The following is a 19,183-nucleotide window of genomic DNA, read 5'->3' on the forward strand; positions in this document are numbered from 1 at the left end:
GCCTGATATTAACGTTCCTTTAACACATACCTTTCAATTTTGTTATTTACTACTGGCAGAAGGGATTCTTGTAATAGTTTTCATTACAGTATTTCAATATTTTTTTATTGGTTAATAAATTGGTTTAATTGTAAAATACATTAAAGATTAAGTGTTTGGGGAAAAAGGAAGGGTCATGAAGTTATATCAGAAAACTGTCATAATGTTCAAACTATTTTATAAAGTTAGAAAAAAACAACAGTAAATAAACAGTACGCTACAACAGCACACTCCATTCCCTCATTACTCCTTCACGCAAGTTACCACTCATTGTGGAGATGGGGTACATGGCCCCAAAAGGATTACGCATCCTTTTTTTCAGTGCTGGCAGATGCTTTCTTCTTGTTGGTACTGGGCCTTGATCCTTTTCTCAGTAGTAATTTTTGCTCTGCATCTAATTTTCAGCTGTACAGATCCAGCACATCAAAATAACATAAAAATCACTGGGCACTTTAGCATCCTAGCAGCATCTTTGGTAGCACTGTTTTTTCCTTCAAAGACACCCTCTTTTACTGTTATGCAACTGTGTAGTTAAGCTTTCTGCTGTATGCTCTCAGTAGACTTGATTCTGTAAAACAATGGCAAGACACACTGTTATTCAGAAAATCTTATCTTGTCCAGATAATAAAAAAGTTAGCCTAAGGACACTGCACCTTCATGTTGAGTGGTACTCAGCGCCTTTGTAGTCAAACAAGACCTACATAATAATTAAATAATACCTTTTAGGTATCACATATACAAGTGCTATTGATGGAGACAATGGCCTTAACAAAGCTGGCACAGTCTCAAAGTTACTATTTCAGACATGTTAAGAACATTCTCAGTTTGCAGATATATCGCATTATTAGCTGCTTCACAAACTTGACAGCCACATTACTAATGTTTGCCTTTTAACACCAAAGTGGTTAGTTAAACACAGAAGTCAAGACAACAAAATTCTGCATAGCAAAAATGTGATTTTATATATACATATAAATATATATAATACTTCTTAAGAAAAAAATTAGTCTGAATATGTATTCCATAAATTGGAAACTGGAACAACATTTTTCCATGAAAATTGTCTTCAAATAATTGTAGAATCATAGAATACCAGGTTGGAAGGGACCTCAAGGATCATCTGGTCCAACCTTTCTAGGCAAGAATTTGCACAGTCTAGACGAGATGGCCCAGCACCACGTCCAGCTGAGTCTTAAACGTGTTGAGCATAGCAGAGTCAACCACTTCCCTGGGGAGATTATTCCAATGATTGACTGTTCTCACTGTGAAAAATTTTCCTCTCGTGTCCAGTTGGAATCTCCCTGGGAGTAACTTGTACCCATTACCCCTTGTCCTCACCATGTGACTCCTTGTAAAAAGGGAGTCTCCATCTTCTTTGTAGCTCCCTTTTAAGTACTGGTACATGGTGACGAGATCACCTCTAAGCCTCCTTTTCTCAAGGCTGAACATGCCCAGCTCTCTCAGCCTATCCTCATACGGCAGGCTTCCCAGACCCTTGGTCATCTTGGTGGCCCTTCTCTGGACCCCCTCCAGCCTGTCCACATCTTTTTTGTATAACGGGGACCAGAACTGTACGCAGTATTCCAGGTGTGGACTGACAAGCGCCAAGTAGAGTGGGATAATGACTTCTTTATCTCTGCTGGTGATGCCCTTTTTGATGTAACCCAGCATCCTACTGGCCCTCTTGGCTGCAGCAGCACACTGTTCACTCATGTTGAGCTTCCGGCCCCCCAGGACCCCCAGGTCCCTTTCCACGGAGCTGCTCTCTAGCCAGGTGGATCCCAGTCTGAGCTGCACTCCTGGATTATGTTTTCCCAGGTGCAAGATCTTACACTTGTCCTTGTTAAACGTCATAAGGTTCATGTTAGCCCACTCTTCCAGCCTATCCAGATCTTCCTGCAGGGTGGCTCTCCCTTCCAGAGTGTCTACTTCCCCACTCAATTTGGTGTCACCTGTAAACTTCATCAGGCTACACTTGATCCTGTTATCCAGGTCACTTATGAAGATACTGAATAACATTGGGCCCAAAAGAAGATTGAGATTTGGGTTTTTTTCTGTTTTAGTTGGAAAAACCTAGGTCAATTCAAAATGAAATATAATAAAATCCCTTAAATCTGAAAGATTTCCTTACTAACAACAACCCCTAATAATAGTTGCATTCTCTTAGGAAAAATAACTGGCATGTTGATTGGCACCCTTTGAGCAGTATAGTGGCTGCTTGGCACTTCGGTTTGCAGTAGAGTTGCAGTGCTTCTATGCATCCAAGAGACAGAAACGACTATTCCACACAATCCTAGGTTGCAGCTAGACTTTGTCTGTAATGAAATATACCTGTTAACGCCAAGTCCCAACTCAGCCATATGATTTTTAACTCATTACAAAGCTGCTTAGGCTAAACTCCTCTTTTCTTGGAATAATTTTTTATTTAAGAAAGACTACAAGAAAATGGGAAGTTTGTGTTAAAACTCTGTGGTTATTCTAGAAAAAGAATTGTGAGACAGAAATCTTCTGGTCATGAAACAAGTACACTATTAACAGGAGCTTCCTTCACTGGATGGGCTTCTTAGCGAGAGTCCCAAACAAAAAAATCACCAGCATCACTGGAAGTCACCCCTTGACTACAGCAGAGTAAGGATTGGTCTATGGGTCCTATCTGTGATATTGTTTTGGTAAGATAAAACCTTTTGCACCACTGTGCAGCAAGGGCAGCTTTTCCAACAGGGAATGTGGAACCAAGGGTAATGGCACGGTCACGAGGGCAGGATCCTGCCTGTCCCAGTGAGAAAGCAGGGCAGGACCACAGATAGCAGCTGATGTTCAACCAAGAGTTCAGACCATCAGACAAGTTTGTGGTGATGAGGCAGGTCCAAGGTCAAGCTGGCAGTCTATCTGCAGGTCAGGATCAGACCCAGTGACTGTAACTGAGGTCATGATGTCTGAGCAGGTCCATGGTGACAAGGTAAGGCCAAGGCTGTCAGCCCATGGGTCAAGTTCAGGATCAGTGGGGCCCATGGCCAGGCTGGAGACTGGCACTCCTATGGTCTAGCTCAGGCAGGGACTGAGGGAGCTCCAGGGCCTGTGGGCAGGGTTTGGGGGAGACCCTGGGTGAAACTGGTGAGGGCCATTAAGGCCTACTAGAGCCCTGAGGGCCCTGGCAACTACAGAGAGAGTACTATCCCCAACTCATGTTGTGTGGGCCATTCAAAACTCATTAGGTGTTAAGAACTTTTACCTTCTGATGTTTGAAGACTTCCTAGAGATGAAACAGTCATTCCAGAGTTGTCAGGTTCCCTGGAAATAGTGTTAAGAGTACAGTTTTATCACTCCTGGATATTATTTAAATCTGACATACTACTTCCACTCAAAACCAAGTTATTTTACCAGTAAAAGAGAAGTGGAAAATGCAAATTGCTATGACATGGAGACGGATGTGTAATTTTGAGTATGTCCAGAACTCTAAATTTAAAAAAATCATCCCAGGAGCATCTCTTCAGTAAAGTTTCACTGCAACAAAAAAATGTCAAGTCTTAACTTTCAGTCTGAAACTTTCTATTCTTTTCATGTACAACAAGCTTACTGACTGACATGCATGGGCAATTATCTGAAGATAATGATTAGTCTTACTGCAGAAGTGTGTGAATTTTATGCTATTCAGAGAGTCTCAGTTTGGACCCGTTCTAAAGGTTATTCACTAAAGGAAAATGAGAGTATATAACAGGCTTTCTGCTTATAGTGAATTTTTAATGCAGTTAATATTGGCTTATTTTGTGTAAATAAACAAGAACTGAGAAATCTAAGGCTAGGTAGAGGTCAGATTTTGTCATTTAGGGTCTGTTCCTAAAAGGCCTCTTCTCTCAAATAGTACCTCATACAGAATGCACAAAAATGAAAGTTTTAGTCAATTAAGTTTGTTTAAATGACATTATGGGGGATAAGCCCAAATTGTTTCAGAAAGTGTTATCCTAGTGTTCAGAGACCTTGTACTTAGGCAGTCAGCCAGAATCTATCACCATGGATTCACAACAATCAAGGCCTTGACAAGTTTTATGTCTAAAGAAAACTAGTTAGTCAATTAATGGTTAAAGACTTCAAAACATCTTTTTGTTAGTATGACACTGATTCAAAAGATAAAAGACTAAGCAAATCTTTTCAATAGTTTTCTGTTCTTTTCTCCAAATCTTCTGAGGAGGAGGAATGAAAAAAAAAAAAATCCAACCACAAATCCTGCTAGAACACATAATAGTTAACTAGTAGCCAATCGTTTAGAGTAACTCTGCCATTAGCAATTGGTACATTTCCTCTAAAACAGAAAGAAACTTTCAATAGATTTTACGGTTTCAGGCTTGAGTCTTTTCTTTAATTGGATGTCGCCATTTAATTTTGAATGAAATAGTTTTTCTTTTATTGCATTCTGATACATGCCAGCTTTGACAGAGAAAGCAAGCAACATAATGCTCATATGGCACATTAAGAGCCACACTCTGTTGTGGCTTTACACTTCAGAGACCCTAAATTCTACAAAATTTGTTCATTAAAAGGCTTGACTACGGCAGTCTCTGTGTTAGAGGTAATGCAATAATTGAAGGAGGCACAATTGCTTTTTGCAAAACCTATTTTTGAACTCTATGAAGGGAGAAAATAACAAGTTGTCTGCCCCAATTTCTCTTCATATTCTTTAGCTGGCTCAATCAAACATAGTTGCACGTAATGCAGAAGCTCCTTGATGAAATTCTGTGGCCCTGGTAATACAGAAAATCAGACTGCATCATCATAGAGATTTTTCTTATCCTGAAATCTAACAAGATATCTTTTAGGAATCTTTCTTCAGAAGACACATGGTTCTGATTCCTAAAGCTGCCCAGAACTTACTACTGTAAGTGCCATCAAGCAGCCTCTAAATGTTATAACGAGGCTCACAATGGACATAGTGTAAGCACATGCACTGCCTTGTAGATTTTCTTTGCTTACAACTTGGACCCTCCTCAGCAGCCATTTGGATGCCTTCTAGAACAGCCAAGGATTTAGGATGTGCCGATTCCTTAAGAAGCTCTTAAAATTTGGTCCCAGTACATGCCTGCCTGACTCTGCTGACACCAGCAAGTCTGTGAAAGGACATAAATTGTTTGCTGGAGGCAAATTCCTGAATTCTGCAATCCAATTGTTGTAAGTTCTCATGAGCAGTACTGTCCTCCAAAATACCACAGTTTCTTGGTACCCAGGAGCTCCAGCTATGTAGATGACCTGGAATATACAATTTAGATCTTCAAATGCAGTAGGTATACTATCTGCAGACCTTGCCTTGGGTTTAAGAATATTCTATGTAGAAGTATAAGATCCAAAGACAGACTAAAAGTGTATTCTCCTGCCTGAGTTTCAACACCAGTCTGGAAAATTCTTTGGCCTAAAGCTGCCTTCTACTGTAGACCACAATTTTTAAAATTATTATTTTCAGATTAGTTTGCTTCCTTAATCAGTGAACAGACCTGCAGGTAAACCAGTTCTCCTGTTGCAAGATATTGCATAGGTTTTCCCCTCTTCCACTCAGAGCTTCAACTTCTGTCCTTTAGTTGCACCCACCCAAATAATTTTAAACCCTCTTTTACTTCTTTCTGTCTTATTTCAATAATTATCATTCTCGAAGGCACCTGCAGAGGAGACCGATGAAACATCTTCCAGCAACCATCAACTTTCTGAATGTACAAATTCTTTATTCAGGGTTCAGTCACGAAGATCAAATAGTCTCTTCACTCCTACCATGGTAGCAGCTTTATCAGTAAGGTAGACACATATGCATTACACAGCGCCACCATTTTCAGAAAAACAACCTCAAAGCATCAGCCAGAATTCATTAGTTGTATTTAAATAGATTGCCCAAACGTCATGGAGTCTAAGGAATAGTAGAGGGCAGATTGGGGACAGCTTGTAAGGGAACTAAGAAATTATATGTCCTTAGTACTTTTGTCCTTGTTAATATGAATAGTGGTTACTAAAGTCTGTAGAGATGACTTCAGCTATTCAGGTTAAAGGTCTCTCTACAAAACTACCATTACTCCATCAACCTGGCTGATAGCCTCTCCACCTTATAGTGTTAGAAAGGGATTTTCTTCTATTCATAAATTACGTTAAATTAACCATCACTGGCAGGTGGGTGGTGAAATTATATATTTTAGTGAAGCCAGCACTTGGGATTTTCAAAGGCATTCTTCTTTTAGTTTCAACAGGAATATCAGTGAAAAAAGTGTGCACCGTGAAAAATTCTGCCTTTGCATTTCTTTTTGGCCAGAAACCAAATTGCTGTCAAAAGGTGCAGCTCATCAAGAGAGGAAGCCTTTGTTTTGTTTAATTTCAAAGTTATAAAACATAAAACTGTGAAACTGTGGTAATAACATTTCAGCCAACTTAAGGAGGGATGCAATATATTACCAACATTTCCTGAAGCAATGAAGATTTGAAGTGTGGTTTCCTCTTTTTGCCTTTTCTTTTTGCCCCAGCAGTTAAATTTTTTTGGTGAAAAATAAACTTATCCATCCATTTATTTTCAAGGATATGTTTTCATTAACGTATGTCTAGAGCTATGTGGAAATCAGGAGAAAATGTTTATCACTTTTAATTTGATTAGTTGAAATGTTGCTGGAAATATCAACATTTGAACATGTGAAACATTTTCATTAACTTTACCAATGTCAGCAGGGACTGGCTCTGCAAAAAGTCAAAGGTGGTAGATCTATGCCCAGCAGCCACAATATATTGGAAAACTAAATCAACTCTGTAAATCTGTCCCCGAACCACCAGACAGAATTGAGTTGCAAGCATTAGAGATGTCCCCTCTTTCCAAATCCACAGCATGAACTCTCCTGAAAGAATCCACTTTCCAGAATGTTTCATACATCAGCCATTAAAAACAAACAAACAAACAAACAAACAAACAAGAAAAAACCTAGGCTTTTCAAAATATCTCAGGTTGGGTGACCAGAATAGCCAAGTCATGAATCATTTGTAAAAAAATCTTGACCGTGGTCATTGCTGCAGCACATTTGGAAATCCTTGGATACTCTAGGCCTGACCTAGAACATCATTAAAGTACATGCATATGACTATACATGAGTATAGTTCCTCTTGGGGTTACCACTTCTTCATCTGCTAACTGAAGTGTTTTGAGGTGGAGAGTGGAGTTTTGCTAGGTAAATGCTAAAGGGAAAAAAAAGTTCACAAATACACTACAAAGTTCACATTTGACCATATTATAACCCAGCAGAATTCACATATAAAGTAACTTGAGATGTTTCCATGAAATCCACTAGGAACCAACTTGGGGAGTTTTTAAAAAAAGGAAGGGAAAGAACGAAAAGAAATTCCATTCTATTACAATAAAACATGCAACTTAAGCTAATTATTTAAGCATGCTCTTCAAATTTATAAAAACTTTCATTAAAATTAAGCACATCAGCCAAGACTTAATCAACTGTAGTTATCAAATTCAGCCAGTGGTGAGCCATAAGCTCTGAAAAACGCCATTTGACTGATAAATGTAACATTTTTTTCATTTGTACAATAAAAGTAGCAATATCATTTTATGTGAAGTGTGAAAAAATTATTGCAACAAAAAGTCACCCTTGCTCCCAAGCTGGTCCTCCTCTCACCAGGACTGCAAGCATGGTTTCACAGATACCTCTGATTTACATGGTGTGAGAGCTCAGTGTGCCCTTTTGTATACAAAATTTTAGCACACAGCATTCTCTGATGGCTGATTATCACCCCACCTCTCCCCTTCTTTCTTTATAACTGGGTTTATAATGAAAACGTTGACACAGCCTTAACTATGGCAACATTAGCATTTGCCATTATAATTAACAGATTCTTTTTTTTTCTTTGTGATTTACATGCATGTACTCTTCCCAGTGCACTAGTTACAGATGGTATAGCTTGTAACATATACTAACCCTAAACAACAAATACATTCTTTTTAGAGTACGTCTCTGATAAATTCTATTTAAATGTAAAAGGTAATAGGCAGAAAATGTAGTTTGCTTACAAGTTTCCTTTATGGTTGTTTGACTGTCACTTTTCTGCAGATTTATGATAATCATTCTTGCAACAAAAACGTTTACTTCACTGTCTAAATAATAAGGTAATTTGTTACAGCTAATTACTCAAGTGCTTCCTTAATCTCAATTAAAAGATTCAGGCTGATTTTCTACATTTCTGCAGCAGTATGTTCCAGAATATCTTGTTAATGTATTCCCAATCACATATTTGTTAAGGAATGCATGGTCCGTGCAAAACTGAAATGCTAAAATACATAGCTGCAATCTTAAACAATGATTTATTGTGACATGGGATGTGGGACATTTCCACAGCTTTTGTGATTGCAGTAATGAAGCTGTAAACCAAATAGCATGAAATGAAGCAAGGCCTTACAATTTAATCAGCTCGTAAACAGATCTACTGCATCAAGCAAATGACATTATTATCCATCTGAAGTAAATCATGCTAATCTCAGGAGATAAAATCAACATCATTAATGGTCACATGTCATATTCATCAACACTAAACCATCCCTTTTGACAGATTAATCCTAACTACAGCTCCCACGATGTATGGTAATAGGGCTTGTAGCATACATTTCATTCAGCAGTAAGGCTAACCAGCACTCTTAGTCTGCTATTACAAATAATTTTTTTATTGATTTACATATTTTAAAATGCATTTAAGGTGAGGTATCATTAAAAATCCTGTCACTATCACATATTTCTTCCTCACATTCTCAGCCTGTATTAATAGAAACTAGAAACTAAACGCTGTATGCCATATAAATACTTTCTTTAACATGCCGTTAGCGGTAATTAAAGATTTCTGCCTGTGTTTTTCATTCAGCAATGAAAATATGTGCCCTTTTTTATAGGGTTTAGAGAACTATTGATAGTATTATTCTAATATCTCATTTGTAGTGTAGTAGTGCATAATGCCCCTGGTCATGGATCAGAGCTCCATTGAGCCAAGTAGGATCCTGAAGACTTTATTATCCATTATCCCATAATTAGTACAACACGAAAAACAAAGTTGCATTTATGATATTCACTTTTCATTGCAGTTTATTGTGTCCTGCAGACTGGTTGTGTATTTCTGCTCAGACTCCAGCTCCTGCGCATTGCCTATTTGTTCCAAACACAAAATATATTTATTTATCATGGAACTGACCCTGTATGAATGCTTTTGAAAAGTGTCCACTATTCAAAGTGTCACTTTCCTTGAACAGGCACTGAATTATATTGACAGGCACATTATCAAGGGCTGCTGACTGACAGAATGAATGACTGCGGCTACATGCCGCATTGCCAGTCATTGACTGAGTGGGTGCAAAAATTATCTACAACCTTTGTAGATCTAAAGGACTCTGAACTAAGGCTAGAAAAGAAGATATATGCAAGTGATTTAGTAGCACAGCATTTATCAACTTAGTGCAAACATCTCAACTATTACCCAAACTACTTCACTAATGTAGTAATTCATTAATGGTTTATTCTCTCTCCTGAAACTATTTTTTTAACATTCTTTTTATGCAGTTATTAATGTCATGTTATTTAATATGTGTTTATGTTTCACCAGGGAAATGTTTGGGGTAATAATTTTAACAGCAACCACTGCCTTTTGCATTTGTTTTTAAGCCAGTGTGGGTTAAGATGCATCTTAGTAAGATTGTAAGGGCAAGGCAAAAACAATGTTAGAGACTGCTTGTGGCTGACACATAGCAATCAGTAAGTTTGCTTAAGAGAGAAGGCAGAATACTTCCTGGACTGTGCTGGGACTTTAGGAAAATGCTAAACCAACCACAAAAGCATTTCATTTTTTTGTCAAAATAATTTCTTAGCTGGACTTATTTTTGATTGACATAATGGCAGCTTGAAGAAGTAGACCACAAAGATCTACTTTTGTAAAAGTCACATCTATTGACCAGAATAAAAAATGCTAATAAAATGTTTCGATAAGTGCATTAATTTCAAAACCTCAAAGTCCTAATGTCAAATTTACTGGAATCCACTGACCTTTAAAGAGCTTTTAAAGATTTTATGACTTAGATTGTCACATTACTTACCAGGAATCCTTAATAATCTGTTTTTTCTATCTATGGTGTGTTTTTAATGTTGGGGTTGTGAAGACTTTCCCTTTTCTGTCACCGTTCTTTTTACTCTCAGTACTCCCATACTTGAAGCCCTACATAACAAGTTACTTAATCTTTGACAGGCTGAAGACATCTGTGGAGCTCATCAGTAATGGTGGTTAGAGGACTAAAAGAATCACTGATGAGGAAGGACAAAAAAAAAACCCATCGTTCTCATAGGATTTTGTGCTACTGCATAATGTCTTAGTGAGATCATGGTGTCATTGAGCTAGTCCTCCTCTAAAACTGTGTCCTAGTACCTCCTAGGCATGTCTACTCTTACAAAGGTTTACTAGTAAAGCCAAGATGAAAGTAATCTGTCCTTAAAGGGGTGTGGTTTAGGTAGGCAAAAGAAACAAACCTGTATTTCAAGCAATACTAGCAAAACTGGCAATAGGACTTCTTGGTGGTATAAGTGCATATAAAGTAGAAGTTTTGCTGGCACAGCTGTGGTGGAAAAAGTAAAGGGAAAAAATAGTCTCCGATATAGCTGTGCTACCAAAGTTTTCCCAGGTAGACCAAGTTTTAGTAAGAAACTGCACTTGTGCAAAAATAATTATGATCTAAAAAGACAAAAGATGAAATGTCTCACTTTTATCTGCAAGAAATGAAGGAACACAAATACTCAGTGGGCAAAAGACAGCAGGCGTGCCTCTAATAGCTCACTTTTATGCCTGTTAGGGATTAGGACAAAGACCACCATTAAAAAGATAAGGACAGTCCCATAGGACTAATTGATAAGTAAGAGTAAAATGATGTATTATTTTTATTATTATTTGGTCCTCCCAGAGAACAAGTTTTAATAAATACATGATAAAAAACCTCTCTGAGACTTTTGTATAAGGTATTTAGCAGTGGGACTCACGTAAGAGCCACTACTGTAGTACTAAAATACCATATCATCTTAACTTTTTTTAGCAGAAGACCTTAAAAATACCATTAACTAATGATAACATTACAAAGAACTTGTTAATCCATTTTCTCTTTTGAAATACACCTGTATTAGGAAGCTGTGCTCATTTTTAATAAGTCCTGATAATATTCTATCAGTTTAAAGAGCTACACATTGAATTCATACAGATAACTGGTTCAGTCTCAAAATGATAAAACATGTCAAGATATAAAGATCATTTCATTCCGTAAAAATGAAAAGAAGACATGATTTAAAATACCGTAATTTGGTTGCATGCACAAGATTCCTATAATCAATCATCCAAAATAAACTACACTATTTAGGAGCTATTTGAAAGGAGGCAAGCTGAAAAGCTGCTTTAAAAACCTGTAAAAAAAGGTTAAGAATAGAAAGCGTCTTAATTTTTATGCATATATGTTGTTTGCTGTTTTATGTTTAGTGCAACTTAATAAATCAATCTACTACACAACATACTGCAAAACAAAGTTTTAATGCTAGTAACATTGCTAGTTACAAGCTAATAATATTACCTGAAGAAATGCAGAAGTGATTACTGAGGAAATTACCGTTAAATAGTTGAGAATAATAAAGCCAACTAGAAGATGCGGGGTATCCAACACTGGTCTACAAGGCTGGATTCTCCTGCATGTAAATGTATGCTGAAGGATATTCAAAGCAACATACAATGGAGTTATCATTTTACTACCATGATGCGCTGGTGAAAATGATGGTGGAATATGCAGTGCTGGACATTGAGGCCCTAAAGCTCTGACCAATATGTTGTCAATTTGACTTTGGCTCAGGTTTGTAATAACTAGTGAAAAAAATCATTACTTTCTCACTTGTTAACCAGTGTGGAATAGGTTGTTGCTTATTGCATTGTAGCTGTAAGGTTGCATTTGAAGTCTAGAATGCTTTTAAAAGTCAATGTAAAGGATACAGGTTGAAGCAATAATTAGACTACAGGAAGAGTTTTTATTATTATAAAAAAGTGCTAAGAAGCCATGGGAATTAACATAAGCTAGATATACAGAGTTCAATCTGTAACATCAATAATACAGTGAAAAAAACAGTGGAATATACCTCAAATGTGTGTCTAGTGGCATGGCAGCATTAGTTCCATAAAGGTACCAAGGCGACAGAGACCTTATGAACATAGCAAAAAACTCCGGACAGCTGGTTTTCCTTTTGGCCATTTGATATGTAAAGTATAATAGGTTTACGCACCTACGCAGTGACAAATTGGTGCCTGCTTTATGATCCACATCGCTTCTTTGAACTAGCTTTTCCTGATGAGTAATCTACATTGCCACTGTTTGGGTCACGTAGAAGAAAACCCTAACGTTGTAGCTGACACCTTCATTTTCATCCCAGCTGACTGTAGAGCTTCTAATTTAGAGAGAAGAAAGGTTATTACGCATAGTAGCATGGGGAGCAGTACCAGATCTGCAAACTCAAATCTAAGGAAAAGAGAAAACATTTTTTTATACTCACTGTATATAAACATACAAAATACACATAGCTCATCAGTGAGCAAAATTAGCCTCTCTCATTTTCTCACCTGCAAACTTAACAGTGACATAAGCATGGACTTCAACACACAATCTTTCAGCTTTAATTTTCTCTTGTTGAAAAAGAGGGAAATCCAGACTGAAAAGAAGAGAAAATACACCCTTTGTTAAACCTGTATTACAAAACCATATAAAACTACACAAAAGTTTGTTATTGCACTCTTGGCTTGAAAGTTTCCTTTCAAAGTTTTCTTTCGCCTACAAAGTACTCAGAGATACGCCATGCAAGCACAGAGATCCTTGCAGTTAATTTACCACACACTGAAGACAAGACAAGCTAGAACAAAACTCTCCTTTTTTTTTGTAGTTTTAGCCATTTAGCCTTTGCTACAAGGTGAATTAGTTAATTTTGAATTTTTATTTTAGAAAAATCACCTAGAAAAGGCCTGCCTATGCTTCTTTGTTCTCTTCCTTTTTTTCCCCTTCCTTCTGAATGCCATTTCTTATGCCAGAGGAAAAAAATAAATCAGTTTATTATTGCCTTTTCATACATACAGAAGATGATCAAAGCACACACATGATGACCCATTTCTTAGCTGTTGTCAATGGAGTTGGAAAACACTGGAAACACTTTTTTTTTATACTGTTTGGATTATAAAAGGGTCTTGAACACACAAATTTGAAAAGACTAATTGGTTTCAATGGATTAACCTTAGCTATCTTAAAAATACTTCCGAGCTTATATGGACAATTCTCTAGCTCTTCATTTTAATGTGAAGTTCTACTCTGAAAAGCAATCATCAAAGCAACACCTCTGTCCTCAAATAAGTTTTATTTTTGTGTGTAATGCATGCTCCTTTTAGTAGCTCTGTTAACTTTTCGTTCTGTGTAATACTCAGAGGGAGCTTGAGTATTCAGGGTCTGAGATCATGATTGCATTCTTAACCGAATCCCTGTGGGAAGATCAGATAACATCTGGCCTTTATGAATCAACACAGGCGGCTTCTGGGAAGGAAAGGGTAGTCCTTTGTTCCCATTTACTTTTGCATGGGAACAATCGTAATATACCTAGTGACCACAAACACTTCCTCCTAGCTTCACCTGCAGCAGGTAATGCAGTGGCATGGGCTTGTCAGTCTTTCAACCAGTCTAGCAAACTAGGCAAACACAGAAGTGATGATTCATTAAGTGACATCTGAGCTCTTGGGAGTCCTTGGGAAACAGTGCCTGAGCCACCAGAGTTAATTCTTCATGAAGTTCCTGAGGCAGCACAACTCCTTTGCATCCCTTCCCATCCCCTGCCAAGGAGGCATTGCACCTCTATGGGATCATCCAGCCTATGACCCAACCAGAACAGTCCAGTCTGACTTGCAGATGCTAATGCATTTAACTTCGATTGGGATATAGAGAAGTCCTTCTCTTGTAAATGGAAAACATTGTGACTAAAAGCTGTCAAATTGCAGCAAGTGGTGAAGTCCACAAGTTTTTTTTCAGTGTCATTTACTAGAGGGAAAGAAAAAAGCCTTCAAGGAGAGTGTATGAGTCATGGGATTGGGTTTCCAGAGGGCTCTTTGGGATTCTTTTAGACCAAGAGTTTTCTAATGCTGTCAGAGCAGGGGCTGTGTGAAACTCAGCAATTTTGACTGTCATGTTATTTTTTAGTTCCAGCTTTCATCACTTTGTGCCTTTTGGGTCTAACTTTGCCTCCACTTAAGTGGTTGTCAATGTAGAATAAATCACATGAAGAATACTTAGGGCCATGCTCTTTGCCCAGCCCACATAATAGAGGAAGGAGCTAAATCCTCAGAAATAAAGGGGTATAGTCTCCTCCTCAATATGGCTATTGAAATCCCGGAGAACTAACTGATAAGCTGAAGATGAGAAATAGTTGTTTTCTCTAGCATGTACTCCATTCAAACCTGTGAGGACTCACAGCCCTCTGCTGCTTTTTAGAATAGCAGGAAAAAATCTGTTGTGTCTTTTGAGCACAATGCATGAGTAGAAAAGAGTAAAAATGAATGTATTGCACAATGCATGAGTAGCTTCAGCACAAATTAATATATTGTGATGGGTTTAGGGGACAGAGGGGTGTCTAGAGTTGGACCTGGAACAGTCAAGCCAGTGATTCATGGCTTTCAGTAGTGATGCCAATGATTCTTGAATTCTAGCCTCTACAACTGTGCCTTGCCATTCATTCTTTTTCAGATGCAAAATATTGCAGACACATGCTAAAGGACATTGGGACTAGCTAACAAAGTGGAAATTTAAGCACTGCTTCTTTACATTTTAGGGCAGGAGATAAACTGGGCTCTTGATGTACATTTTTAAAGAAAAAAAAATAGTGGCCTGATTCTGACTTAGACTTTTGCATAGGAAGCTCATGTAAATCTGAAGACTCTACAGAGGAGCCAGCTTCACAGTAGGAAAAGCTTATTTTGTTATTATTAGCAGCCTGAGGTGTGCTGATTATTTTACTCCTGGTATTTTGCCATCTCTTTTAACATGCATTGCCACAAAATGACTCACGAGAAGGGGTTTTTGAATGGAGCTCAGTCGTTTTGGCACAGATTCCAACTCTGATCATAGGGAAACCATTTACTTTTCCAATTACGTGGTCAAGGCACAACCCCAAGTACTGCAGAGTCTTCTCTTCCCATGTTAACCTAGCAGGAATGGCCAACTAATAAACAGAAGAAAGTAAGTGTTTGGTGAACTTTATAGTCAGAAACTGTACACAAAAGTCTTCAGGCAGTCAATTTCCCTTCATTATTTGCATGCTGCTCTTGAAGACTCTTCATGGAATCAGTTTTCAGAAATGTGTTTCAACAGCAATACCTCAGATATAAAAATTATAATTCCTCTCTTCAATAGTTAATGTTAGAAGTGACATCTAAGTGACCTGTCAGCTCCAATCCTTCATCTGCTGAGGACTTAAATCAACTCTCTAGTGGAAAACAATCTGATGTAAAGTTGAGCTAGACCTTAGCTAGACAAATCTCATTAAAGCACAAACCTTAAACAAATGCAAGGCTTTATTGTCACCTACACACTTGTTCTGCTTATCTAATCCACACAACGGTCTGTTGACCATGAACTCTTCTCCCCTGTAGGAACTGAGAGTGATCTCCTTCACACTTCTTAACTTCAAAACATTGCTTTCCTCCTCTCTTTCCCCCTTAATGCCTCTCTCCCTCTGATCATAGAAATCCTCTCAGTAACTTGTACTCAACACTGGAAAGCATTCCAGCATATCGCAGACACTCACATCCGTTACTGTTTACAAGACTGTATTCCACAATTAGGCAGTACTGGACTGATCCCTGAGTCACTGAAGTCAGAAGAGATTTTGCCACAGACGATAATGAGCATAGGATGAGGCCCATGCAGCAAATTTTGTATTACATCCAGGTGTATTTTTATGTAAAAGGTATTTTTCACTTAATGTAAATGACAGGGCTTCAGTATCCAATGGGTATATTCTTTCTAACTCTGCTGTGTGCAAAAAGCTTTTTCGTTTACTATGCTTTTGGTTCAAGTGCACAAAATGAAGTGGGATAGTTAAAAACAGGCAAGTAATGTACCTGATGATTTACCATATTTTATTTACATTATTATATAGCTATTAGATGTAATATTGTCTGCTCCTGTCACTCTCTGCAACGTGTTTGATGATTCAGGGAATAAATACAAGCCAGGGTTAGCAAATAAATGAGACCAGAATTGGCAGCACACCAAGTCTGCTTTATTTGACTGAGAGAGAGATGTGTTACATGGCCTGTTTGTTTAAATTATGCCAAGAGCTGAGATACACCAGGTGTTGTAGACCATGGAGTAGAGCCCTTAAAATGTTTGCAAAAACCAGATTTCTGTTTACTGGTTTGCCAGAATACAAAACCAGAAGGTTTATACTGAGAAGTTAAAAGAATGGGACTCTGTGCTACTATTTTCCTATCATTTTTATTAATTAAAGTTACAGAAATGTCACATATGTACTAACAGTGACTATCCAGTCCCTCTATGTCTGTCTCTGATGAAATCTGTAGTATATGTAATACGTAAAATTATTTTAATTATTTTCCTAGTGATTCTGAAATACCATAAGACAGTTCTTTAATACAGATCAAACCGCGCTATCTTTATTCAGCTAAACTTCCCTTAAGTTCAGTAAATGGGAGCTGGGTCTAAGGGATTTAATCTGTCAAGGTTTTCCCCCCCGCTACCTCTTCCATCAGAGGTGGCTAGAGAGAGTGGGTTAAAACCAAGGAAATCCTGAGCTGTTCTTTCAGAATGGGTATGGACGTACACAGCTCCAGTGCCACAGAGGCCTTAGTAAAGAGGATCTAGCACAAATTATACTTAAAATTGTTAACTTTTGCTTATGATCATACTGAGGATGTGTTCAGGCAATCACTGCAGAGGTAGCTGGGCCACCAGCTTTGTGGTGGCCACCAGCTGTTTGTGCTGCTCTCCTCAGCTTCTTGCAGAGCCAGCAGCGTGGGGCAGCTGAGTGATCTTCACCCACTTCATTGCAAAGTCAGCCGAGGCAGTTTAACCTACCATAGAAGACTGTTTGAAGTAATCCACTTAACTTTGTATTGCTGCGGGGGCAATAACCTTTAGCAGGGGAAGAAGTAAAACCAGCAGGAGTTTTGTCTTAAGCTAGTAAAGCAGTTTCTGCAGTGAACGTCAGACCACAGCCTGAATCAGGTTCAAAACTTGCAGAGAGAAAGAGGTGGGGGGAAGAGACAAGGAGGATGGGGGGAGAGAGAGAGAAGCAGAGAGAGACTACTCTTTCCCTCTTTAACTCTATGATCTGTTACCAGCCCTCTGAGCAAAACATATCTGTCTACCAACAAAATAAAGGCTAATGCATGTGAGGCTTCTTTAAGTTTCACCCAGTCATTTATTTGTTTTAGTGATTTTCTTCCCTGCCTTGAATAGAAAAAGATTACTTTTTAAAAACCAACTGCAGCAGCAGTGACATGAGTTATCTTCCAACCAAAGTACATTGTCTAGGATTCAGTTATCTCTGAGACTGCCTTTTTCTCTGTATCTTCTAGTGGTTATAACTTACAACTGCCTGGAGTGTTTTTATTGTCTGGTTCAAACATCTTGATGGACAAAACATTCCTACTGACTCACTCTGGAACTCTCTCTCTCTCGAAGTCTGCCAAAGCCTGAGCTTCAGTGTGCACAAAACACACTGCAAGTAAAGTCTGCTTAATCTCACTCTGCATTTAGCAAGAGGATATTGGGATAGTCCCAGAAAAACACTGAGATTTCTGTTGATCTAATGAAGAAGATAATAATGCCATGCTTACGTGGAAGCACGTGCTTGTGTACACTGGTTAGTATGGCTGAGTTGGGATAAATAAAGAAAGGAGATCCCTGTGATAAATTCCTAATTCCAGCAAAGTCAGAGGTAAAACTGCAACTTACTGTAGTGTGACCAGCATTTTGTCTCTTTTTTTTTGGCTCTGTAGTTTATCCATTAGCATATCTGTATGTGATCAGTTCTCTGTCTGTGTGAGAAACATGGAGATTACTGTTGTACAAAGAAACACACACATTTTTTAATATAACTTTCCTCAAAACTTTCTTGACAAGAAAGTTAAGAATCCACTCATTCTCCATTAATGCACAAGTATTAGAACACAGGATGGATTATATGTACGAAAATAAACTACTGCTTATCTCATGGCTGAAGTTCTTTAAAACCATTTTTAGCGGTCTTGCAAGCAAAATAGACTCAATAGGTCTGATCTGCCAATGTGTTACTCCATTTGTATGTCAGTGCAACTCTATTGATTTTTGTGCTATTATGGCAGTGTAAAAATGAAATAACATAGTGTTGAATCAAACCTATTCAAAGACTGACTGATGGTCCTGTTCAGAAATCAGATGAATTAAGAAAAGCTAAATATGTTGAGAGGAGGTGATGTTCCAGCTGTGCTGTAGTGGGAGGAAGGATCACACACGATAACAAATAAGCTGGTTTCAATGATAAAACACATGTTTCACAGTGGAGAAATGATGTGAAATGTCAGGACTATATACGATTTGTTTAAAAGCCTCATCGTTGTCTAAAAATAGCCTCTTTTTCCTCTTTGAGAACTACAGTGATCCTCAATTCTGCATCTCTATTTCCTCACAGAATAAAGTTTGCTAAGTATGGGTTGCACAAGCAGTAAGATTTGTTGCTTTGGGACTTGGGACAAAATCTAATTTTAGTAGGCTCTTGCTTTGCTTATAGTGGTGAGGCAGAATATCAAATGAGCTGTTTAGCTGTGTTAGAGCCACACGTTTGCACTGGTTACAAGGTTCATTTTCATAATTCTTTAAATGACTGGCCTTCACCCTAACATGAAAGCAAGCCTTATTCCATTAAGCCCTCAGTTCGCTCAAGTTACTAAAAAATGGGCCCTCTATATATTCTGAAGTTTAGTTCACATTAGCCAGCTGCTTGGTTAGGGTAATTTAAACCAAAACAAGACTAGTGCTTTTCTCTAAATAGGTGCTGTAGGCCACAATACGTTGTGGGCTTAAACTGCTTTATATCAC

General features: G+C 38.1%; 1 long non-coding RNA gene across 1 annotated transcript; it reads right to left on the reverse strand.

Annotated features, from left to right (window-relative positions):
* Nucleotides 1–200: 200 nt before the first annotated feature.
* Nucleotides 201–7,702, reverse strand: LOC148054804 (uncharacterized). Its single transcript, XR_015706747.1, has 3 exons — nt 7,651–7,702; nt 3,272–3,330; nt 201–607 (listed from the first exon to the last, which is right to left on the reverse strand). It is a non-coding gene; the product is annotated as an uncharacterized LOC148054804 (long non-coding RNA).
* Nucleotides 7,703–19,183: the final 11,481 nt, after the last annotated feature.

Source organism: Nipponia nippon, unplaced genomic scaffold (genome assembly GCF_047370975.1).
Source record: "Nipponia nippon isolate SJK-2023a ecotype South Korea unplaced genomic scaffold, ASM4737097v1 scaffold_3, whole genome shotgun sequence".
Lineage (NCBI taxonomy): Eukaryota > Metazoa > Chordata > Aves > Pelecaniformes > Threskiornithidae > Nipponia > Nipponia nippon.